This window comes from Protopterus annectens, chromosome 1.part0, assembly GCF_019279795.1.
Source record: "Protopterus annectens isolate FY-2018-M chromosome 1.part0, PAN1.0, whole genome shotgun sequence".
NCBI lineage: Eukaryota > Metazoa > Chordata > Ceratodontiformes > Protopteridae > Protopterus > Protopterus annectens.
This window is the reverse complement of record NC_056725.1, coordinates 1,570,621,507-1,570,643,837: the sequence shown is the minus strand read 5'-3', so window position 1 is coordinate 1,570,643,837 and position 22,331 is coordinate 1,570,621,507.

Sequence of the window (22,331 nt, the reverse complement as noted above, 5' to 3'; positions counted from 1 at the left end):
ATGTTATGTAAAAATTTTTGTGATTGTATGGAGATTTTCTCTCCGGACCTCCACTGAAAATAGGTCGCTGGGCCCGGTGGACTTTCCCAGTCAACAAATGTCAATAACTAAATAATAAATAAACACAACCAGTGCAGGTCTGCAAAATCTTTCTGCCATGCCCAGAAATTATAGTAAAACACAATGTAATCTTGGCCCTTGTAATTATGTATGAACATGCACACACAACAGGTACTTGTAATAATATTCAAATACACAATAAACTCTTCAAAAGACTGTACTCTGCAAAATGTGCTTTGAAATAACTGTACTTTGATAAATAACTGCACTGAAATACTACACACACTTGCAAACACGTTGCACCCTTTGGATACTTTGAATAGCTTTAGTTAATGCAAAAAGGTAGTACATAGTGAAAAAAAGTGGTTGTTTTTCCTTTTTTATACATTTTATGCTATTCAGATATTGTTTCAAATGTATTCGTAATTATTTCAAATATTTTTATCAATATGTCGCAGTTTTGGACATTTCATTTAATAAGGAATTTGTTTTGAGCATTCTGAGTGCTGTGTTTTATATTTGTAGCAAAATAAATCATTTAAGCATGTTTAAGTACCTGAAATTTGTTTCTGATCCGTTTTGCAAGTTATTTGAGCAGTAGGGATAATCCACTCATGTATATTCCTCCAACTTTGACTGGTTGTCTCATGGCTGTGACCCTGGATCCCATTTTGACATCATGTGGGTCGTCTTATGTGCATTAAGAAGACAATAAGGCTTGGATGTTAATTTAAGTAGCTTATTGTATACAAACACAACAGGCTGGATGGTAGGAACATTGAACTCAAACAAACTAACTGACTACAAACATGCATGCTCTCACTCTGGTTGCTCACTTAAAATGTCACTCTTGCTTGCACATGCTCAGTAGTTATATGCACATGCCCACTGACTGGAATGCTTCTTAAAGATATATCACACACTCTGATCTACATCCCCTACTGGTCATTTTGAGGGGACAAGTTCTTACCGCACTCATTAAAACCAAAAACACAGCTTCCATGGGTCCCAACAACATTCCAAGATGTTTCTCAAATAACTTAAAACAGAGTCTATTAGGGCCACTAGAAACCCTGTTTAAACACACCCTCCAAATGGGCTTTGTCCCAGAGGGATGGAGAAATATAACAGTCATCCCTTTGAACAAGGAGAGCCCATGAACTGACCCTGTGAACTACAAACCCATAAGATTGACCAGTTTTTATCTGCAAGTTCAAGGACAGAATTATCATGGATCTAATCACTAACAACATAGGAACTCTCCAGACACTGGATCAGACCCAATTTGGCTTTGTCAACAGGATAAATGCCTGCTCAATCAGGTGGACTTCTTTGAGAAAGTCACCAGGGCCATGGATGAGGGTAAAACAGTACATACCACTTATCTAGACCTTTTCAAAGCTTTAACACAATCCCCAACTTGAGGATCATAGCTAATTTTACTGAGATAGGCATAAACCCCTACATCATCAGATGGGTAGCCAGCTGTCTCACAGGCAGGACACATTGTCCAGATAGGTGAATCCACTTCTGATAAGAAATCTGTTTCTAGCAGTGTTCCACAAGGCTCACTGTTGGGACCCCTTCTGTTAGGTATATACTTCTCTGAAGTGAAAACAATATTAGGGGCCTTTGACTCACCACGTGTGCTGATAAAAGTAAGCTGGGAGCAATCACTGAATCCCAAAATGATGTTGACATCCTACAAAGCTTTAAAATGACAAATGCCTGCTGCTAAAATCATGGTCTAAGAATAAATGCTAAAAAAAAAAATGCATAATCATACCCATCAGTAAATCAGATATCCCTGCAAATTATAATATTGATGGCACAAACCTAAAATAGACCCAGTGGTGAGGGACTTAGGAACACAAATAGATAACCTAAACTTTGACCATCAGGTAACTACGGTGGTGAGGAAATCCCTTTGTGTGGTTCAGCATATAAGTAAAGGCATGGCGTCAAGATCATAGGAAGCCATTGTACTTGGCCCTCATCAGGCCCATAATCAAGTACAATGTTCCTTTCTTCATGTATGCAACCAGGCACTTACACCAATTAAAGAGGCACCACTGGTTTCTCATTAAAAAAAATACAAAGTGTGAGACACATGTCTTATGCAGACCAACTAAAGGCCATATCCCTTTACTCCATCTCATATTATATATTGAGAGGGGACTTATTCCTGACCTACAAGGTCTGAGCCAGCACTGATGAAAATTTTACATATTTGCAAGAAAATTTATACAAGAGTTACACATTTGTTTATTTGTTTTATTTATTTATTTATTTCCAGTTTGATGACCGGGGATGTCCACTGGGCCCAAGGAGCCTGTTTTCAGTGGAGGCCCAGGGAGAAAAGTTCCAACAATACAAAATACAGTGGGATACAAAATACAATGCAAAAATACAGTAGGATACAAATTCAAGTAAAGACACAGAATATAAGTACACAGCAAATGCAAAGTAGAAATGCAAAATATATACTGTTTAAAGAAAAATATTTACAAAATTGGTCTAAAAACAATTGTAGTTATCGAGTTGAGGACATTAGTAAGTTTAAAGTCATGTTTATAATAGCATATTGGAACAAGCAAGATTTTCCAGATATGAGAGGTTGCAATGTAGAAAAAGATAGAGTATTGGTGAAAGTTATTATTCCTTTTCTAGAGAAGATTGGTATAGAGCTTAGATGTCGAAGGGTTGGGGGGTGAGCTAGGTTGGGAGAATGCAGGTACATTTCTAGATGTAGGAGAGGTAGGAATGAAGCTGAGTTTTAAAGTTTTCCATGTTCTCCATTGTCCTTAGGATAGAAGGAAGAGAATTCCATTTTTTGATTAAGGAAAAAGAGTGGAAATGTTGTTCAGGTGGACGGTTAGGTTCATGGACAGTAATTACGTTTTGATGAGCTGACCTGAGTTCTATTAGGGATGTAAGGAAGTAGGATGTTTGCAAGGGCAGGGCATTTGGTTGGGTTGAAGAGTAGTCTATGGGCTGTGATGAGTTGGAGGTAGTCCAGATAGTTTGGGAATTCTAGCCAATTTAGAGAGCAAAGGGCAATACAGTGATGGGAGGAGTTTTTGGAGTTAGTGGCAAATTTGGAAATTTTGTCGTAGCAGTTTTCTAATTTAGAAGTGATGGATGGAGCTAGGTTGGTTAATTGGGGTGTGCCATACATTAGGGAGAGAAGGAGGTAAGTAGAGGCAAGAGTATGTCTGATATGTAAACCGGCTACTAAAACCCACCCAAAAGGTTACCCCCAAACCAATCACCCCTGACACTAAAGTTCCCATCGAAACACAATTCAACTCCTACTTTGTGAACTCAATTCTTTCCTTAGTATCAGAGGACAGTTCCAACCTCACTATCCCCCACAACACAAATAATACTAATACAAGCTTTACTGCTTTACCCTCAAAACAGTTTCCACCACTTCAATCAAAAGCATGCTCTCCAAACTAAAAACCTCATCAACAGTAGCCGACCTACTCCCTAGCTATTTCTTGAAACTCACAGCAGATGCTATTGCTATCCCAATCTCCACTCTCATAAACAGATCAATTGTTGAAAACTATGTGCCCAAACTCTGGAAAATATCCTATGTTACACTCATACATTAAGGCAGGACCTCCACTGAGCTTAATAACTACAGATCCATTGCTTTACACTTCCCCCTGGCCAAAATCCTAGAAAAATGCATCCATACCCAGCTGCTAAAATACATCCTAGACAGCAACATCCTGTCACCTACTCAGCATGGTTTCAGACCTGCCCATAGAACCACTGCAGCCCTCCTCTGCTTCAGAGACACAGTAAACCATCTCAAAAATGAAGGCCTGCAGTTGTCAACTCTTTTTGGATATGTCCAAAGCATTTGACACAGTCTCGCACCAAATCCTGCTAAACAAACTAAGCCAATATCATTTATTAAATTCCACTCTTACCTGGTTCCAAAGCTACTTAACTGACAGGTACCAAGCTGTAAAATGGGAAAATTCTCTCTCCTCAGCTGCCCATAACTATAGGAGTCCCACAGGGTTCTATCTTAGGACCACTACTATTCACAATCATCACAAATGACCTCCATACCTCCACACAGCATGCTTCTATCATTCAGTATGCAGATGATACTACCTTAATCTGTGCTGCACAAAACATTCCCACCCTCCTGCAAACAACTCAACTAGCATTCTCTGACGTTGAAAACTACCTTACGAAAGCCCAACTTATCCTCAATCCAAAGAAACTCAGCTTATGATTATAACCAGTTCTAACAAAAACACTGATAACAGTCAATTCACAATATACTCCACAAATGCTACTCCAATCGCTTCAGTGGCACAGGATAAGCTATTGGGAATAACCATAGACTCCCTCCTAAAATTTGATAGTCATCTCAACTTAACTATTAAAAAAGTCCATGCCAAACTAGGATCACTCTACCGTATCGAACCATTTCTTACCAGCAACACAAGATCAGCCATTGCTCGCTCCCAATTTCTATCCACCATACTCTATGCATCTCCTATTCTGACTAATCTCAACAAAACTGAACTAAACAAAATGGAAACCCACTTTGCTGCAACATGTTCATATAGAACTCATCACTGTACTGCTTTGAGACAGCTCCACTGTCTTGTACTGCCCAACCTCCTAATCTACAATCAGCTCTGCCTTTGTCATTCTATTACCTCCCCAATAAGTGTCCTGCCCTCAAAAACCTAGTATATCACTCAGCCAAAAGGCCTCTTAGATCATCAAGCAAACTACTACTAGAAGTAACCAACAGCTACAATAGCTTTGGAGACACACTATATAGTAGTTCAGTGGCTAAAAAATTGAACTCTCTCTCCCCACTAGCATACAAAACACATCTTCCAAAGCCTCCTTTAAAAACCTTATTAGGCAACATCTCAAGCAAAGTTGGCAGTGCCATGATTGCTCCCCTGGCTAGTGAAAGTAGACAAGGTACACATACTAATCCTAGAGTACTTGATAATAGTTTTCACTCTTATTCACAAACACTGGCTAATCTACAATGTATGTACTGTACCTGTGTACTATGTATGTATTCTACCTATGTTCCAAATTTCAGCTATACACCACAACTCTATTAATTACCTTTATTTTTAAATTAAGATTTTCTTGTTTGTTCTCTCCACTGTAACTGTTGATGTGCTGCATACCACTGTAAAAACATGTCTATTGTAAATTGTGTGTATACTGATCATGTCTAAATATCTAAATGTACCTGTAATTTTTCTATGTGGATCTTTTCTCCCTGGGCCTCTGCCTATTCGGCTCAGTCAGACACCACCGGTTAACAAATGTAAAATACAATTAAATAAAAATAAATGGTCTGAGAGGAAGCGATTGTTCCTGTATAACATCCCAAGTTTTTGGAAGATTTTCTTTATGTTTTGAAGAATATGGTTGTCAAATTTTAGGTGCTCATCTATAGTTACACCTAGCAATTTGTCATGGGGATGATTAGAATAGGAGAGTTGTTTTGGCTTAGAACTTGGAAAGTGGTTTTGTCAACAGGGAAGAATTTTGATGGTAGGAAGATTAATATTTTGGATTTGTTTGCATTTAGGGAGAGGTGGTTTTTGAGAATCCAGGCCTCGGTGGTCAAGAAGGTGGTCTGGGTCTTTGTTAGAAGTTCAGGGATATTAGTGGCAGAACAGACAAAAATTGAGTCATCTGCATATTGGATTACTTTGGCATTCATTATAGCAGAGTGAAATGTATTGATAAAGATATGTGCCAGCGCTGGACCAAGAATAGATCCCTGGGGAACACCAGTGGGAGTATGGTGAAAAGGTGAGATACTTTTTCTCAATTTTACAGCCTGAGATCTGTCAGACAAGTAGCTTGAGAACCAGGGGATGGTACTTTGAGAGAGATTTAGGTTTGAAAGGTGGTTCAGTAGATGGGTGTGGGAAACATTATCAAATGTCTTGGAGAAATCCAGAAGCACTGTGGAGACTATTTCCCTGGAATCTTGGGCACAGTTGACTGTATCTAGGAATGAGAGTAGAGCTGTTGTAGTGCTGTGCCCAGGTTGGAATCCATGTTGTATTGGTGTAAGGAGATGGTTTTTGGTTAGGAATGGCATAAGTTGAAGATGAACACATTTTTCTAGATGTTTGAAGATAGGGGAAAGTAACGCTATGGGACGGAAGTTGGAGATATTGGTGTTTTTGCCACCTTTATGAAGAGGTAGGGTGTATGCTGTATGCCACAGTTTGGGGACATAAGATTCCAGTCTGGATCTGTTGATTAAGATGCTAATAAGGAATGCAATCCCATCAGCAGCAAGTTTAAGAAAAAATGAAGGCATATTGTCTGGGGTATTGGAGCAGGGTTTTAGTTTGGAGAGAAGTCTTTTTATGTAGTTGGCAGATACTGAAAAAAAAACTGTTATATTTGGAGGATGTTTAGCATGTTCTTTGGAGTGGACAATAACTGCTATGATGATTATTATTCTGCTAGCTCATTTGCTACAACAGTCTTTCCTAAATATCAGGTAGCCAAGGATGTTAAGTTTGCCATCCTACAGATGTGATTTGAGCCAGCACTCTAGCACATCCAATTGGCTTAAAAGCCTGAGAAAATTGATGTTTCACTGCAGTTACATCTGTCATTAATCTGTATGATATCTGAGGCATTAACTTGCTTGTGACTATTTAAGACATCTATGTACAGCAGTGTAGAACCATCACCTGGAGCAAAGTTGCTCTTAGTGTATCCTGATTGGAGTATTCTTAGTATGGGTAGATATATGAGTTTCTGTATGGATGGTATTAGGTGGAGATATTAGACAGATATCAGTAGAGTACTCTTTTCTCATAATTAGTATGGAGAAGTTCAAGTTGTGCTTTAAATGCAAGGTATCAGTGCACTGTTCTTTTAATTGACTTCTCTTGGTAGTAGTCTGAGTGACAGAATTTACAGTATGCTAAATACTGAGCTTGGATAATTTATTTATTTAATTTGGTAACTGGGGTAGAGCACAGATTCAAATGGACCTAATTCAGTCTCAGCCTGCACAAACATAAATAAAACTAGACAAGCACGCTAAGAAGACGTATTACGAATACAAATAAAATGCTGTGCACAGATAGCAATGAATCAATAACAGACGTAATAATAAAGTACACAGTACAGAAGATAATAAGGAGGGATGAGTAGAGTAAGGATGGAAGAAGTAGAAGGAGAAAGAGAAGAAGAAGAGAGTTAAATAGTGAAGGGATACAGACATGAACTGTATACAAATTAAATATACAGTGTGGAAGAGATGTCATGTATTAATGTAGGGAAATAATGTGAAAGAGGAAAATGTCCCTGAGCAGTGAAGGGGAGAGTAGCTGAGAGTTGGGGCTTAAGTGTTGTGTCTAGGAGACCGGGGGGTTAAGTGATGTGTCCAAAAGCATTTGCAACTTGATTTAGACTTCAGAAAATCTTTAAGCAGAGCATGAAATTATGGGTATGGCTTGAGTTCTTTAAGATTAGTAGGGCGGTATTCCTAGAGTTTGGGGTCTGTGATGGAGAAGGTATGGTTAGTGCAATGAAGTCTGGTTCTGGGATATTTTAGAAGTGGATTAAAGTGGTTAAGACTTCTTAGACTGAAACAGGGGGGAGGGGTCATCTGAAGTGATTGAAGGTAAGGGAAGGACAGGAGTATTCTTTGAGGAGCTTGTGGAAATGGATATGAGGCAGGTTGGCATGTTGCTGGACAAGTAACCTATTGGTTATATTAAGCATGATACAATGATGCTCATTTCTAGGGGACAGAATAATAAAATGTCAGATAAAGTTGCTCATAGTTTGGATGTTCGTAGATGCTGCTGCAAGCAATTCAAATCCATATTCAAGTTGGGCAAGTAAAATGCCTTTGCCTATAGCATTCCTGGTTTGCCTGTAGAGAAAGCAGGAAATGTTATATGACCAAAATAGGGGGAAATCTTTTATACTTGTTCTAGGTGAAGGTGAAAGCTCAGTGCAGGTCAAGCTACATTCCAAGGTATTTGAATGAGATGACTTGATCAATAGATTTGTCAAGATAGTCATGGATAAGGCCTAATTTATACTTTTTATCTGCCATTTAGGAAAGGCATCAAACAGCATTACTTTAGTTTTGGAAGTGTTCAGCATTAGCTTTTTGTTATTAAGCCATTTGATAAGAGAAAGGAAGTCCACTTGTATTTGTTGTTGTATGGCCATGGAGATCAAGTTTGAGTAAAATAAGACCATTTCATCAGCATAGTGTAAGAGAGCGAGAGGAGGGAGGTCATGTAGTAGTTTCTTAATGAAAATAGAAGAAAGAGGGTGAGCCAGGATGGATCCTTGATGGTGTCCTTTAAGAGAAAGGTGGAAGCAGAGACGGTGTTCTGAAATTGAACAGAGAAGTACTGATTTGGAAGATAATTTTTAAACCAGGGAACTGTAGCTGGGCTAATTCCAGTATCAGTTAGGTGATCTAGCAGAATGTTGTTGTCAACCAGATTGGAAACTTTTGTGAAGTCAATAAAGATGGAGCCACTGAGAAGGCCTTTGCCCATAGCCAGGAGGATGTTATCAGTAAGTGTGCAGAGTGCTGTAGAAGTGCTCCTACCAGCCCAAAAGCCATGCTGTTGTGAGGATAGTAGATGATATTGGGAGATGTAATGGATGAGGTGATTATAAACTGATTTTGTAAAGATTTTATGTAGTATGGGAAGAATATCAATGGGATGGAAGTCAGTGGTGAGGGATGGGTTAGATATCTGGCATGACGTTTTTTAATTTGGTAGAGATCATAAATGTGAAGAAGGGGTGAGAGTACAAAATCCTTACATAGGAATAAGAACCATGGGCGAAGGTTGTCAGGATGAACAGAGGAGTCAGCTTTTAGTATTTCATTTAGTGGTACTATGTATTTAGCTTTGAGTGCTTTGAAATGGAAAGTGAGATTATAGGGGAAGGAGAGAGGTTAGAGGGAGACAAGGGATTATTAATGGAATCAGAGATGGGAAGTGTACTGCAGTAAAGGCTGAAATCAGCTGCTGAGAGGTGAGGTGAGATGAGGCAGGGTGGGTATTAGCTGGATTAGTATGGCCTGTTAGCAGGTTGACTTCTGCTCAATAATTTTAGGCAAGTTGACAACCAATGACTGATGCTTTTTTATAATGTGACTTTTATGTCACCTGATTGCCTGTTTAGCTAGATTTCTTAGCTTAGAATAATGTTATCTGGAGGTTGAGGATGGGTTGTTTTCAAAGTATAACAGGAATTGTCTCTGAACCTAAGGAGGCAGTTGAATTTGTCTGTGAGGCAGCTGTTTTGGGGGGTTTATCGAGCCGTATGACTTTAGGAATGAGTGATCAATGGAAGTTAATTTGAATATGTGTAATGAGAATGGTGCAATGGTTAAGGTCAATAGAAGAGAAAATAGGAGCACAGGTTAATGAGGCTACAACTTCTTTAGTTTGAGAATGTCAGATTGGGATTTCTTCCAGACTGTTATAAGCGAGGGGGGAGAGAGAGGGAGGGATTTTATTTTTGTGGTGAGAGACATTGAAACTGATTGGACAATAGTCACTTAAGGAAGAAGGTGAATGCAAATTTGGGAAATAATGTTATGATTATTAGTAATAATATGATCAAGAAGTGAGTGAAGAGAAGAGTTAAGGTATGGTCTGGTGTGTTCGGTGACCAGCTGTGTGAGTTTGAAGTCATTAAGGATTTCCAAGATATTGTTCTGATTAGGGACAAGGAGAATGAGATTGAAGTCCCCTAATAGGATGAAGTCCTTGAGAGTTTTCTATTGAGGAGGTGATTTCAAGCAGAAATGTTTTGAATTTGGCTAAGGAGGTATGAGGAGGGAGGTAAGTGACAGCAAGATGAATAGAAAAGTTGTTAGGGGAGGCACACTGAGAATTAGCCCATTAGGAAGAGAGTCTGAGGTATTGGTGCTTTGAGCTAAGAGACGGACCTTTGCATCAGATTCAAAAAGGCAGTAGTGTTCCACTGCCAGATTTAGAACCAGGTCTTCCATCAAGACACATGAAGATAATAGTTGTAGTCACGGAAGAAGTACTGGATGGAAGGATCAGTGGGTTTGAGCCAAAACTGTGTTATCACTATGAGTTCAGGGTGGTGAAGGGTGAAAAAGCTGTTTTGTTCTTGATATTATGGGCATTAATTAAGGCAATGGACCAGGGTTAGGTTCAATGTTGCCACAAAGGAATAGGAGTATTACAAGGGTGAACTTATAGATGAATCTGGGAAGTTTAAATGTGTGGCTTGTAGGGGATGGGTTGGTAGTATAAGCAAGTGAGACTGGATGTGACATGCACTGAAAAATGTGTGAGGAAGGGGATAGGGTTGGGAGCATGTGCATACTATTTAACTGTGGTCCTAGCATAAGGCATGTCATTAGAACAGAAAGTTCTATGTGTTAGAAACAGAGTCGTTCATTTTTCTCATCATTTATGTATATATTAATCACTTGGAGCACTTTGGCATTCTTTCCTGCACATTCATCTTCAGAGTTTTAGCCATAAGCCTGTGATACTGTGCTGCATCCACTTTCATCCTGTCTTTCCCACATTAAATGTTAGTCTTTGGTAGTAATGTCCTTCAGTCACTTGGCCTAGAGTTTAGAACTCTTCAGCTAGACACATCTATTCTCTGCCTACGTTTTCAAAAGGTGAGCACCATAATTAGTGCTATAACAAAGCAATCACTAAATGTAGAGGCTGTTAATCCACTTATGAAAAAGTGCTCATGCCCACTGCAGTGCTACAGTTGCTTTATCACTTACTGGACTGCGCTGATGTGCTAAATTGGCATTTTTTAAACTTTAACTCTGCTTTGAACAGGTTGTGGTTAAAAGTGTGCCATTGTGATGTAGTGCATCAATGCATTTGCCAAAATAAATAATAGATGTAATTTTACCCAGTGAAACAGACAAAAATATGCTATGGGTGCTCCCTATGAAGCCAGAGAAACAACTACAGTAATCCTAAGGATATAAGGATGGATGGTTATACATCTGTTATACATTTGTAATACTTTTAGTCAAACATTTACATTTTCTTTACATTCAAGATGTATCCTTACTTTTGGTTCTTCTGCAAAACTGCTTCAATAAAGTTCAAATCAAAACATGGAATGCCTTTGATGTTTTAAGGCCTGTACAAACAAAAGTAGCTGAGGTTGGTTTGGAGCCATAAAGAAGATAGTAAGACTGGTGGGAATTTCTATGAGCATGTTATAGCAGAAGAAGTGATACACTGAGATTATAAAGTTTGATAAAGTATTATCTATATGGAATGAATTTTCCATTTCATTCTGCATATTTGTTTCTTATTAAATACTACCCTCACCATCCAAGAAGTTAATGGAGGGAGTTTAATAAAGACTATACATTTTTTTTCCAGTGTAGGCATCGTGGAGTGCTGCTAACACGGCCGCGAACATTTTTAGATTCAGTAACCGCTGCTGAGCGGAGCACATGAGCATGCCAATATGGAAACTTCCATGGCATGCAAATCACCTCATAAGCAAGTGAATCTCATGCAAATGAGGCAGGTAGATTGATCCAGCAAGCTCTGTAGACCACATGTCAGTGTACATATTGTACATGGAAAAATTCCATGTACAGGAATGTAGACAGAAAAAAGGGGCTGAAAAATGTAGATAGATGGGATAGGCAGAAATAGCATATCATGTACAGATATGAGCCTAACTGTCCTCTGTGTGTCTGATAAATAAAAGGAAATAACTTAAATTAAATTTATTTATTTTTTAATAATCTGAGCATGTTTGCACTGCAGGCTTTAGTGCACAAACATTCTTTATAAAAAAATGTTTTTTAAAATTGGAAAAAAGAAAATTAATATTATGTGACAAAAATGTATTACAGGAGCCTGTGTGGAGTATCTGCAATGGTACATTGGTGCTGTTACTAACGTGGTAGGGCTTTGAAGCATATAGTTTCCAGGCTGTGAGCACAGATCCCTATGCAAATGAGGTGAAGTTATTGAATAGCACAAAGGAGAATTCCTGTCTGCATATTACCTTCGTGTAGGCAGATAACCATGCTATTGTTTACAGAGGAGGTAACTGACATCAGGGGAGGGTGTGCCCAATGACTTCTAAGCTTACTTCAGCCTGTTTGCATGGCACACTGCAGTGCTGAGTGCATCCTTACAGGGGTGTGTGTGCACTCACTTCTAAGCTTTGTTTAGCTAAGGGGAGTGAATTTCAGCGTGTTTACATGGCATGCCACCATGCTGAGCGTGAAAGTCTGGTGGGGTGTGTACACTGACTGCTAAACATTCTTTACATATGGGGTGCACGTTTGCATGGCTTGTCACAGTGCTAAGTGTATTTAAAAGCCAGTGACATATTAATTAGTTATGACCTCTATTTAACTTAAACTAGGGCCATTAAATGATGTTAATGATATACTAGGCAGGTGGAATCCATCATAGGTAGTCAATCACACAGTTAGCATCTACGGCAGAGCACTATAAAGTATGCATACACCCTGCAATCTGATTTTTCTCCCATACTCTGCACCATTGGAGTACAGACTTGGGAATTTTAACTGAAAGAATGCTAGGGGCTGCTGCAGGTCTGCTATATATGTATGTGCTAGATGCTGAAGTCAGTGCTGCTGCAGCTGCAGACAATAGGCCTAAGCAGAGAAGGAGAAGAGTGTTCAGGCCCAGAGTAACCTTCCAGGAGCTATATGAACTGGAGATTGTAGTGCACTACAGGGTGGACAGGGACACACTACAATAACTCACTGAGCTGTGCCTCGCTCAACTCCGACCCAGAGCCAACAGAAGGGAACCCATCCCAGTGGAAACAAAAGTCTGTGTATCCCTTAGGATACTAACTACAGTTACTTTCCAAAGATCAACTGAGGACATGATGGGGGTCTCACAGGCATCTGCTTCCAAGATACTCTACCAGTTCCTGGATGCCATGCTACCACATGCTAGTGAGCACATTTATTTTCTCCTCACCCCTGAGGTGAGGGACAGCAATATTCATCACTTCTACCCTAAAGCAGACTAACCTGAGGTACCAGATGCCATAGATTGCAGTCATGTACACATCAAGTCACCACCCAGTGAGGAGGGTAGAATCTACATATATTGCCAGGTCATGTGCAATGCCCCAGGGATTATCATGAATGTGTGTGCTGGCAGCCCTGGCAGTTATCACAATTACCATATCTGGCACTCATCACAGCTGTACCAGATGTTGGCTAGGGGGGGATATCCCACACAGCCATTTACTGGGGGATGGCAGCTATGCACTGGAACCGTGGATGATGACACCCATAAGAAATGCACACACATCCACTGAAGAATGCCAAAATGAGGCATGCACACAAACTAGGAACATAATAGACTGTGTGTTTGGGCTTCTGAAGTCATGGTTTCAGTGCCTCAGTATATCTGGTGGACCCCTGCAGTACTGTCCAGCCACATGTGCCCATATATTCACAGTAAGTCCCATGCTATACAATATGATCCTGCTGAAACAGTTGCAGCAGGATCAGCAAAGGGAAGGGATACACAGCCCCCCACCAGTGCCTACATCAACACAGCCACAGTCACAGGAGGACTCGGAGGAGGAGCCCTCGATGATGTCCCTGTAGGCAGACATAGATCTGCCCAGTGCACCCTGGCATTGGCTAAGGGACAATGCATAGCACATTCACAGACAACCTAGAGCCATAGGGACTGATACCATACTTCTACTCACATACATATACTAAAATAGCTGATGCCAGGCAGCCCTCATAACCTGTACCTATCCATGTATTGGCTGTGTGCTGCTTGCATCACACAGAGTAATCCCAGAACTACAGTCCTGTCAATTGCTGCATTTGCAATGTAAGACTCCAACCTACACACTACTTGTAAGGATTACTATAATATGGTATTGTATGTATGGATCTGCTGCATTTATGTGAGGAATTATAGTGGGCTATATGGACAGAAGTAACATCCTCATGGGACTACAGGTATCCAGTCCAATAGTATGTGTTCCCTAATAATCACTAGCCATCATGGTTGGAATATGCACTACATCAGTCAAGGGAAATATGGTTACATGATATTTGAACTATTGCCCATCCCAGCAGATCATGTGCTGTTGTCCCCCCATACCCAATACAGCAGTGTTCACATATAACTGCTTTAACAATAAGTCAGCAATGGTATATCAGCAGACCAGACAATCTCAGGGCTGTAACATAGAACTCAATCACACATTGTATGTCACACGTAATGCAGGAATAACAACATACATATTTATACTGTTGATTGTGTGATGAATGACTCCACTATGTCTGGCAGTCTATGTGGCTCAGTGGACTGGGGAAGTTAGCATGGGTGATGGTGTTGATGCTTCTAATCTGGAAGTAGGCACATATTTTGCATGTGAGGTATTATTATGCTGATGTGTTCACATACTGTCCGTCTGTGTGTGGTGTAACATTATGAACCTCAGTCACATATTAACTCATTGGGAACCAAATTAATGTACTCAAACCCGACTATACTGGATGCGAGTTCCAGTCTTCCTAAGATGTGTTAACAATCAAACCAACCTTCTATTCGTAAAAAAATGGTTGAGCAATAAGTAGAAGAGTCCTTCAAATGTTCCACGATTTATTGAAATAAATAAATAAATAAACAAGGACAAATATGTTACTTCAAGGACAAATATCCGAAAAGGATTACAATTTTTTATATAATAAATTCCCTTACATTAGTGGTATCTTTGGTATTCCAAGACACACAAAAAAACAACTTAAAATTCAGGCAGATAGTGGATGGTAAAAGAAACAAAACCTGTTTCATAAGTCAATATTTGGACCATTATTTGCAGAAAGGAATAAAAAAGTTTCCTTACATTTTGAAAGATTCGTGGGACTTCTTAAATAGAATGAAGGTTTATAAACACCAAAATGACAATGTGTTAGTTACAGTAGATGTATGTAACTTATTCACATCAATACCACATGATATGGGTTTAATGTGGTTGGAGGAGCAGATTTTTGAAACAGGAATGTTTGAGCAAGAACACATTAACCTAATGGTAAGACTAATGGAAATGGTCCTTAAAAATAATTATATATACTATGAAGGAAATTATTACAAGCAAGTTACAGGCGTAGCAATGGGGGGCAGCATGCCCCCATTTATAACCTAACTATGTAATTTTGGGAAAATAATTTAATTTTTTTTTCAATAATATTATATATATTATTAATTAATTTTATACATTTTTTTTGATTTTTTTTTTTTTGGAAGGGAAGGGGTGATTTTTGGTGGTTTAAAAAAGATTTAATACATACATAAATTTGTTTTTTTGTTTTTGAAACGAAACAAATTCTGAATCAATTACTTATCTGGACGCAAAGTTAACGTAAAACAAGGAATGTATGGGATGTTGAAATCCAATATATACAAAAAACCCCTTTTCAAAATATTTTTGCAGTACAATAGCACACCCTGACCATCAGAGAAGAAGGAAAGAAATTAAAGGACAGATGGTCAGGGGGAATGGTCAGGGTAATGATGGTGACTTTCAGGATGAATTGTCCTTTATAGTGACATTATTCATTAATAGAGGATACCCTACAGAATTATGTTTGGACGTACTTGGAGAAGTGACTAAAAGATTACTGGGCATATATAAGGCCATTTTAAATGTGGAAGATTTGACAAATGATGTGGTAGAAACAATTAGGAATGAAAAACAAAATCAGGTTAAAAGCAAATTGTTATATATAACAACTTATAATGATAGTATTTACCAAATTCAAAATATATTGGATAACAATTGGGAGAGATTTAAATTAAACACTGATATGGCCCGTTTATTCAAAGGTAGAATTCAATATGTGTATAGGAAAGACGCATCCTTAAAAATATATTTGAACATAGTGAGACGTGAGACTAACATTTGTACAAATAGACCCAAAGGAAATTACAAATGTGGTAGATGTTGTAAATACATAAAGACTACTGGAGACAAAATCACAGTAAATGGGACACACATTAGTACAAATGGGTATTACAATTGTTATACAACCAACGTGGTTTATTTGGCCTTGTGTCAAAAGTGTGAATCATTTTATGTGGGAAAGACCAGCAGACACTTTAGGGACAGAATAAAAGAGCACCTGTTGGACATTAAACATCTTAAGCCCACTAATGCTTTGGCAAGGCACAAAATGGATTATGGAGACCATGAATTCAAATTTTGTATAATAAATTGTGTAACCAAGGATATACAAGGTAAAAGAATTGATGTGGACTTGGATGTGAGTGAATTAAGATGGCAAATTTGTTTAAATGCCTACAATTCACCTGGAATAAATGAATGTTCTAGTATTAAGCCCCTACTAAAACTCAAAAACATTAAGGGGCGTTAATGTATTAGGTTTAGACCAATTGTTATGTCAATATATTATATATATTAACTACATATTTATTGTTATTTATACATATTTTATACACATATATTAAGGTGTACACATATATACAGACATATATATCACTGTCATGTGTTAATCATTGGTTTCTGTCTAACATACATATATACACATTCTTAACATATTTTTAATATATATTTAATATTAATATTTATTTATTATTATTTTTTTTCTTTTTACACATATAGATATATAGATACATATTAATCATATTCATCATGATATTTTTAGGTTTATATTTATTAAATATAACAAGTAATTATTTTTATATGCATTGGGATGTACTATATATTAATAAGGAAAAAAGGAAAAATCTTTTATATTACAATATTATTATCGTCACAAACTTGTACAGTATTAATGTGGTACTCACAGTTGTGGCAGCACTGCTATTACAACAACATTTTTAGAATATTTTTAGAGTAATTCAACAATTTTTACAATTATAATCATTTTAGAGTGACATCTCAGATTGATTTATTTATTAATTAGAATACTAGTATAATTTATTTGTGTTTCGCAAATACGCTATCTTCAAAGACGAGGTTTTTTTAAAAAAACGTTTAATTGTTTAATTTGGTCAATTGTTTCACCTAGTTAATTAATTAATTGGTTTTACTTTGGATATATAAGTGGCAGGACTAAGTTATGTATTATTCTGAAGAAGTCTACGGACGAAACCTATGTAGATCGTGCTGTTTGTTGGATCGTGGTGTTTGTTTTGGGGAACTGTGGACAGCGGTTCCTTTGGCTGTTTAATTTGTAACAATAAATCGTGGAATATTTGAACGACTCTTCTACTCACTGCTCAACCAATTTATTTACGAATAGAAGGTTGGTTTGGTTGTCAACACATCCTAGGAAGACTGGAACTCGCATCCAGTATAGTCGGGTTTGAGTACATTAATTTGGTTCCCAGTGGTGAAAATGATGTGTTGCAGCAAATCAAGGAACAGCTTAATGAGCATTCAGTCCTAATACAAAAACTTTTACATCAAGAGGACAGTAATTCTGTTGGTTTATATACGGGCAGTTTGGGTTTGCCACTTACCCAGCCCACACCAGAGAATTCACGATGCATCAACGGTAGGGATGATAGAGTTAATAATGGTCATGCAGTCAATAGAAATGTTAATGTTTTCAACAGTGAACTTTGGAAAGCGAATGACTACAATTTTAATGGGGAGAATCAATGTAATAGACCCAATGCAGACTTAAATACTAGACCATTAAAAGAAATGCTTAAGCTTTTCGAAAGAAGTCTGTTTAAATTAAAGCGTACACAGTTGGAAAACAGCTATTTGAAAAGAAACATAGAATTGGGTATGGTGCCTAAGGGTTTACGCCTGTGGAGGTACCCTAACGGATGTGACAATAATGAACTTATGCTTAATGAATTGCACGCGTTATTCAACAAGACTGGCATTAACATCATGGAAATCATGATTAAGTTCAATGAAGTCAAAATAGAAGGATTTTTGAAGGATTTGGAAGAATTAAATAATAAGATTAGTGAAGACTTGTTGTTCGAACAATATTACACGAACTACATTAATATTGTTAAAGAAGTAGACAAGAGTTGTGACAACATTTACACTAAGAAAAATAAAATTCTCACGGACACCAAAAAAAATTTAAAAAAACAACATATATCCAAAATCGAAAAAACTTGGTGGTATCCATGGCAACCGGCCAATAGGGAAGAACATAGGAAGACACGGGTCGGTCGATGATGTCACTTCCTGTGAAGATGGCGAGTTCAACAACAATATGAGTCGTGAGGACAGCAGTCCAACAGACGACATCCCGAGAAGATCTGAGAGAATTAAAAATCGCAAGGATAATTCAGAGAGGGAGGAGTATGGCGCATTTGGAGCATGTCCCAAAAGGCAGCGATTTTTTCAGCAGGCAACGAACAACGCGTGGGGAGTATACAGATAACTGAGAGTGGACTTACGGGGGCTCAAATGTTTGATTATTGTGATTCAAATTACAATAATAGCGGTGTGAACAAACTTGGTAAGGATAACGTCGAAGACATGTGTGAAACATACAATGAGGAATGTACTTCGAGAGATGGTGACGATAGCAATGCTTTTGGGACCCCTGAAATAGTATCACAGGTAAGAGTTGATAATATTGTTATATCAACCCCAGCTGTATCAAATGGTGTAAGTACCACAGTTGAAGTGAATGAACAGTTAAATGAAGATCATTGTATGGACATTAACGAAAATCAGGACATTTCAACAGTTATTTTAACTGATAGCGGACTTTTAAATTTGAGTACTTATGACACAATAATTGACAATGTGTATGAAATTAAACATGTTAATACTGACATAAACGATGATAGAACTGACACAGTTTTCATGGACAGTGAAAATATTTTTAACATTTTAGAATTTAACAATTTTGAAGGTTTTAACACAAGTGGTTTTGATGTAGTGGAAATTGTTGATACCCAGGAGAATGTTATTAATACAGTACAGGAATGTATAAGTAATAATTTACCTGAAATGGAATACAGGGTTAACACAGGGCTGAGTAACCCTGTTATAATAGTTAATTCGAGTCAGGATTTTAAGGTATATAATTATTCTAATGTTGTATTAGGTTTAGAACATGCAAATTTCTTTTCAAAGGGATTCAATTTTGTTCCCTGCAGAAAAGGCAATTTAGTTAATTCTATACTCGACTTGAAATTGTTCACACGAAAGGTTAATTTACAAATTTTATTTCAGGATAATGGTACTAGCCAGGAAACACAAAGAAATTGTTTTTTAACTAAACCAAGTACATATAACCCGCCCATGAATGGAATGGTGGCTTTATTCAAAAAAATTAGTGAAAGGGACATTAGGAAATATTTTAGGACCTACAAAAATCAGGAACATATGAATATGACCCTGGAAGAACAGACACTATTAAATAATATACAAAAGTTGAATTCTATCCGCATCATGAAGCCCGATAAGGGCAATGGTGTGGTGGTGGTGGAGAAAAGTGATTATACTTTTTACATGACATCTATGTTAATGGAAGATTCATATATAGAAGTGAGTTTAAATGAGATTAATATTGCTTACAGGGATATCGATATGGGCTTGCAGGATATGTTACTTCAAGGACAAATATCCGAAAAGGATTACAATTTTTTATATAATAAATTCCCTTACATTAGTGGTATCTTTGGTATTCCAAAGATACACAAGGGGCTTGGCAACTTAAAATTCAGGCAGATAGTGGATGGTAAAAGAAACAAAACCTGTTTCATAAGTCAATATTTGGACCATTATTTGCAGAAAGGAATAAAAAAGTTTCCTTACATTTTGAAAGATTCGTGGGACTTCTTAAATAGAATGAAGGTTTATAAACACCAAAATGACAATGTGTTAGTTACAGTAGATGTATGTAACTTATTCACATCAATACCACATGATATGGGTTTAATGTGGTTGGAGGAGCAGATTTTTGAAACAGGAATGTTTGAGCAAGAACACATTAACCAAATGGTAAGACTAATGGAAATGGTCCTTAAAAATAATTATATATACTATGAAGGAAATTATTACAAGCAAGTTACAGGCGTAGCAATGGGGGCAGCATGTGCCCCCATTTACGCCAACTATGTAATGGCCTTTTGGGAAAATAATTACATTTTCAATAGTGAATATTATGCATACATTAATTCATATTGTCGTTTTTTGGACGACATTTTTTTCGTATGGAAGGGTGACGATTGTGGTTTAAAAAGATTTCTGGAATACATAAACAATACTATTTGTTTTTTGAAATTTACATACGAAACAAATTCTGAATCAATTACTTATCTGGACGTTAAGTTAACGTTAAACAAGGAAGATGGGATGTTGAAATCCAATATATACAGAAAACCCACGTTTTCAAATTCCTATTTGCAGTACAATAGCTGGCACCCTGACCATCAGAAGAAAGCCATTATTAAAGGACAGATGGTCAGGGCGGCCAGAATGGTCAGTAATGATGGTGACTTTCAGGATGAATTGTCCTTTATAGTGACATTATTCATTAATAGAGGATACCCTACAGAATTATGTTTGGACGTACTTGAGGAAGTGACTCGAAAAAGATTACTGGGCATATATAAGGCCATTTTAAATGTGGAAGATTTGACAAATGATGTGGTAGAAACAATTAGGAATGAAAAACAAAATCAGGTTAAAAGCAAATTGTTATATATAACAACTTATAATGATAGTATTTACCAAATTCAAAATATATTGGATAACAATTGGGAGAGATTTAAATTAAACACTGATATGGCCCATTTATTCAAAGGTAGAATTCAATATGTGTATAGGAAAGACGCATCCTTAAAAAATATATTTGAACATAGTGAGACGAACATTTGTACAAATAGACCCAAAGGAAATTACAAATGTGGTAGATGTTCGACTTGTAAATACATAAAGACTACTGGAGATAAAATCACAGTAAATGGGACACACATTAGTATAAATGGGTATTACAATTGTTATACAACCAACGTGGTTTATTTGGCCTTGTGTCAAAAGTGTGAATCATTTTATGTGGGAAAGACCAGCAGACACTTTAGGGACAGAATAAAAGAGCACCTGTTGGACATTAAACATCTTAAGCCCACTAATGCTTTGGCAAGGCACAAAATGGATTATGGAGACCATGAATTCAAATTTTGTATAATAAATTGTGTAACCAAGGATATACAAGGTAAAAGAATTGATGTGGACTTGGATGTGAGTGAATTAAGATGGCAAATTTGTTTAAATGCCTACAATTCACCTGGAATAAATGAATGTTCTAGTATTAAGCCCCTACTAAAACTCAAAAACATTTAATGTATTAGGTCTAGACCAATTGTTATGTCAATATATTATATATATTAACTACATATTTATTGTTATTTATACATATTTTATACACATATATTAAGGTGTACACATATATACAGACATATATATCACTGTCATGTGTTAATCATTGGTTTCTGTCTAACATACATATATACACATTCTTAACATATTTTTAATATATATTTAATATTAATATTTATTTATTATTATTTTTTTTTTCTTTTTACACATATAGATATATAGATACATATTAATCATATTCATCATGATATTTTTAGGTTTATATTTATTAAATATAACAAGTAATTATTTTTATATGCATTGGGATGTACTATATATTAATAAGGAAAAAAGAAAAAACCTTTTATATTACAACATTAATATCACAATGTTGCACAGTATTAATGTGGTACTCACAGTTGTGGCAGCACTGCTATTACAACAACATTTTTAGAATATTTTTAGAGTAATTCAACAATTTTTATAATAATAATTATTTTAGAGTGACATCTCAGAGGGATTCATTCATTAACAAGAATATAAGCATGATTTATTTGTGTTTTATAAACAGGCTACCTTTAAAGACAGGGTTTTTTTAAAAAAACGTTGAAAAATGGATTAATTGTTTAATTTAATTAATTGTTTCATTTAGTTAACTAATTAATTAGTTTTACTGTGGATATATAAGTGGCAGGATAAAGTTATGTATTATTCTGAAGAAGTCTACGGATGAAACCTAGGTAGATCGTGCTGTTTGTTTGATCGTGGTGTTTGTTTTGGGGAGCTGTGGACAGCGGTTCCTTTGGCTGTTTATTTCAATAAATCGTGGAACATTTGAAGGACTCTTCTACTTATTGCTCAACCATTTTTTTACGAATAGAAGG